Source organism: Nicotiana sylvestris, chromosome 11, assembly GCF_000393655.2.
Source record: "Nicotiana sylvestris chromosome 11, ASM39365v2, whole genome shotgun sequence".
In the NCBI taxonomy this organism is placed as follows: domain Eukaryota; kingdom Viridiplantae; phylum Streptophyta; class Magnoliopsida; order Solanales; family Solanaceae; genus Nicotiana; species Nicotiana sylvestris.
This window is the reverse complement of record NC_091067.1, coordinates 19894039-19899224: the sequence shown is the minus strand read 5'-3', so window position 1 is coordinate 19899224 and position 5186 is coordinate 19894039.

Genomic DNA, 5186 nt, shown 5'->3' with positions numbered 1-5186 from the left:
ATATTTGGGCTTCGTGCCAATTATTTGAATCCTTCAGGGATTGTTATCACTGTTTCCACACTATTTGACATATTATTTGGTCTCAGTCCTAAGGTTTAAATAATGTTTTGCAAAATCAGCCAATTTTACTCAGATTTGAAACTTAAACAATATTTCTAATGACGTTTTTGAGCTGAGGACTACTATTTTATAATTGCCCGAGGGGCTTATGTGGTTTCTGGACTGAGTATGGGATCAGGCTGCGCGTCGCAGCAGTATTATATTGATAATGAGGTCGAGGACCTAGTTGATGCCACGAGATGGCTTGATATTGCGCTTGGACTGTAAGGGGCCCCGCCCGGAGTCTGCACACCCCCAGTGAGCGTCGTCGACGATAAATAAATGGATCGAGATGCACGCTGCAGCGGGTACTAGAGTGTACCGTTCTATGTGTTGCATTTTCCTTATTCATCTATCATATATCGGTTTATCTGTTGTAGTATTTCTATATTTCAATTTCATTGGTTTATCGCTTTCTTAATAATTGCTCTAAATAGCCAAATATAGATTGCCTAGTGTTTTTTCCATGATTTCTTATTCTCAGCCTTTTATTTATGTTTATTACTCACTGGGTCGGAGTACTCACATTACTCCATGCACCTTGCGTGCAGATCCAGGTGCATCACAGGCTGAGTGAGCATTGTTTTAGCTGAGCAGCGCACTATAAATGCATGTGCGTTTGGCCGCAATAAGTTTTTGGCGCCGTTGCATTATTAGACCATGTTCTTGTGGATGATGCTGAGGTTGACGAAGAGTGCAAAATTGAGGATGTCAAAAATAACACAATTTTGGAGTTGGAGCGTATTGGACCTCATTCTAAACACTTTTCAACATTGTGTTTGGTTGGTGATATGGGAATTGATCCAGTCGAGCATATGGAGGAGTCAATGGATGAGGAACGAAGTATTTATATTCTAAAATTTGTGATGCCAAGGAGACAAAACGACATTCCTCACTTAAGGGCCAAGAAGTGCAAGATGCTATATCTATTGCTTGGTTCATTTATTTTCACATCACCGCACCAGGAATGTGACAGAGAAATTGATGCAAAATTGGGGGCGCAATTTATATCCTCAAAGTGGAAGGAAAAGTGGTGAAAGTGATGGCGTTGTGCCGCGACGTTAAATCAAGCGCTTGTTAGGAGGCAACCCAATTCTTTTTTTTTGTTTTTTCTTTTATTTATTATTTTATTTTATTGTGTTAAAAAATTTTTTTTGGTAGTATTATTTTTGTGTTTTGTAGGAATACGAGCATGGAGTCAAAGCCAATAGGAATGTACAAAAGCGAGCAGGTGGTTGAAACTGAGTGTGAGGTACCCCGCACAAAGAATCATACCTGGGAGAAGTCTGAGTATCCCGTGAGCTGCTATTGCTTCGGCTTTTGGCCTATCAGGGAGTCTCTTTTACCCTCTTGTTATTTATAGTGTGCATTGAGGACATTGCACAATTTTAAGTGTGGGGTGAGGAGATTTTCTGAGTGACTTTCTATGATATTTTATTTGTGTTAGTTTAATTGAATAATTATTTTTTTAGAAAACAAAAACAATTGGACTTTTCCCGACGATGGATCTCCTAGACAGTTTTCTTGAGGGATTTAGGTCTAAAGAAAAAGGACAAAAAGATTTGTTTTTTGTAGGTAGTGTAGCGATTCCCCCTTGGTTTTTCTTTGTGTTACGGTTCTTTTCCAAGGGTTTTGTTTAAACCGGGCATGGTTAGTTTTAATTTTTAGAAATAGGAAATCTTGTGCTATGTTTTGAATTGAAGCAATCTCTTCTAACCTTGTCATGCCTTGAGAATAGTGAGTACATTAGTTGTGACGCTTAGGCTCAATTTTTGACTCTTGTATAAGTACCTTAAATTGTACGATCTCAACTTTGCTTAACTTCTTTGACTAGAGTGTCTTGATGAGTCAAATCCTGAGTGAATTATATGCCATGTGTGTTTGAGGTTTTGTGTTATTCTGTGCATTGCATTTGATGTCTAGAACTTTCCCTGTGTGTTTGCAAAGCGAAATAATAGTTTTGTTCAGTCTTGGGAGTGATATAGGCGTTTCTTTGTTGAGACATATAAATATTTTACCCGCCTAATTGTTATGTATCATAGTTAACCCCTTTGAGCATGTAATCCTATTTCTTTGGCAACCACATTACAAGTCTTACCCAATTGTTTGAATTGACCATATATTTGAACCTTTTCACCTCTCATGAGCACTTGAATTGTTATGAACGGTGTAAAAGTTAAAGTGTGGGGTGATTGGTTTGGATTTTAAGTGGAATTAATGAAATAAGGAGAAAGGTGCATTGTTTTGAAAAAGTAAGAGCCACATGAATTGAAAAGAAAAAAATCAGTTGTATTGTTGGGAAAAAATAATTCTAGATGGTGGTGGCTAGTGATATACTTGTGCTTAAAGAAGTGGGGAGTTAATATATATTGATGTGAAGGTGGAGTCATGGTTTGACATAAGTGTGGGGTTTTAAATGTTAAAGTGTATGTATTAAAGTGCTTAGGGAGGTGTAGTCACTCATATATCTAAATATATCCTACCCGTCCCTCAGCCTACATTACAACCAAATAAAGTCTTACTTGATCCTAGACTGAATAAGCTCGATTAGCAGAGTAATATACTACGGGCAAGCCTATGGTGCATCTTTTATGGCTTATGAATGTTATTTTTGAGAGTGAGTGAATTCTTTCAATCTTGAGTTCCTAATTGTTCTTAAATTTTATTGTGTAGGACTACTCTCTTTTGTTGTGTGAGGGCACTTGATTCATGAAGGAAAGGTAATTTCAGTGACCTCTATGTTAGAGTAAGTGGGTGAGTGATAATGCGTGGTACTTGTGATTCAAATCTTAAGGTTAAGATGTTACGCTTTTGTGCTTAGTCTATTTTAAATATTCTTGGTGTGATGAGTTAGGAGAATTGTTTAAAAAGGTTGTGTCTATATAAAGTGTAGTTTGATTGCTCGAGGACGAGCAATGGTTTAAGTGTGGGGTGTTGATGGTAGGCTATAATTGTTTATTTTAGTCGCTTATTACAATCTAGTTTACTGCACTTTATTGGAGTTTGAGCTTTAATCGCTAGTGTTTTGCACTAAATATGTGTTTTATGCCTTGTAGAAGTGATTCCGATCTATGTAGGCATTATGGATTGAATTCAAGTGGCTTGGAGCTTTGAAGTTTGAGTAAAAGCCCAATATATTAAGCCAGGATCGTGTTCGAAGGTCGTGTACTAAGTACAGATGTTAAAAGAGGACGAAATAAGTTCACTATGAGAAAAATACACTGCCATGCCTCATGGGGCGCCGCAAGGCGCGGCGCAGTAATGTAAAATGCTGCCTGATGCGAATAGTTTAGGCTGCTGATAATCTCCACTAGCGCGTTGCAGGGTGCGGCGCATGGGGCGGCGCGGTTGTACAAAATTTACAGAGCCAGAGTTCTATTTCGTGCCGGAGAAGGTATTTTCGTCTGGGCCCGACCCTACTTGGTATAATTACATATAAAAACATTATTTTGAGGATTTTGGATAGATCTTAGACCTAGGGACACACTTTAGACGTGGAGGAACACAAACCATGCTTTGGAGGAGGTTTCTAACTAGTTTTTCTTCTCTTCTCTTCTCTTCTTTTAATTTCATAGTTTATTAGTTCTAGAGTTTTGGGTGCTACATGAACGTTGCAGTTTGAAGCTTAGATTGTTCTTATTATTTTATCATATTGGTTTATTTATTCAATCTTGTGCTTAATTATTTTATTGCTTGATTACCAATTGAATACTATCTACGAATCTAGGATTGAACTCGGGAGAGAGAATTCTAGATTGCATATAAGATTGAGTAGAGCAAGATCTTAACTCTTAGGGGGCAGATTTGCGGTTAGGATAGGAATATACCTAATCGTCTTGCTTGGTTATTATAGAGAAGTTATAAATGCGTTCTTGTTAATCCTTATTTCATAGGAATATAGGTGTTAGGTTAGCTTGAATAGGCGAGTTGTACTTCAGGAGAAGGCTACGAGCAATATTAACCCTGTCAACCAATAAACCAGATAAATTAATTAGACGATTTAAGTGAAAAACTCAACGGTATTGTTAGCTAACCCATAGCTCTAGAATATTCACTCACATCGAATTCTTCTCTATAATTTGTCGTTGTTTTCTTTAATCTCTTAATTTATTACTCTAGATTAATTTTAGTTAAATATTCATACTTTAGGATTTGCTTGAATAGATTAATAGTTTGGTTTAATTTAGGTAATAGTTAATCACAAGTCCCTGTGGGTATGATATCTGGACTTATAATCCTATATTACTTGTTGACCACGTATACTTGCGTGTGCGTTTGGGAGCAACGGTAGCTCAGACAATATATCGAGGGTCGTAGAGCAATTGGGGTTATATGACCAAATAGTGCAGGCAGCTGGGGTTTTGAATAGATTTAACATGATATGTGAAACAACTAAATGGGAGATAACCTTACCAGTAAACACCGACGGGATGATCCAAGAGACGAAGTTCTAAGTGATCGAAGGGTATATGAGGTACAACGCCCTATTCGGAAGGCCATGGGTTCACAACATGAGGGAGGTACCCTCGGCCTTATATCAAGCATTTGAAGTTCCCTATGTCGGGAGGAGTCAAGACAATCTACAAAGAATATCTGGCCGCAAAAGAGATGTTCGCAGTCGATGAGGTAATCTCGGTACCAGCAGTTTCGGCATCAAGAAACATGAAGATGATCAGAAAGGAAGAGATTAAATAACAATCACCGATGTCGGTCTCGGCTGAACAGGAGGAACGAAGAGTAGACAAGGAGAGTGATTACGGAGTTTTGAGATCGTTGTTCCTGATAATACTGATGCCACCAAATAGACGATGGAGGACTTGGAGTAAGTCATACTAATCGAACACCTACCGGATTGAAAGGTATATTGAGGCACATGATTAACCCCTGAGCTCAAGAAAAAACTCATTGATTTTCTTAAAGCAAACATAAAGTTTTTCGTTTGTTCCCATCTTGACATGACAGAAATCCCACCGGAGGTAACTGCTCATAAGCTGAGTTTGGACCCGAAGTTCTATCTGGTTAAGAAAAAGAGGAGGCTGCAGCCCGAGGTCAAGCATGCGTTCATTAAAGACAAGGTATCCAAACTC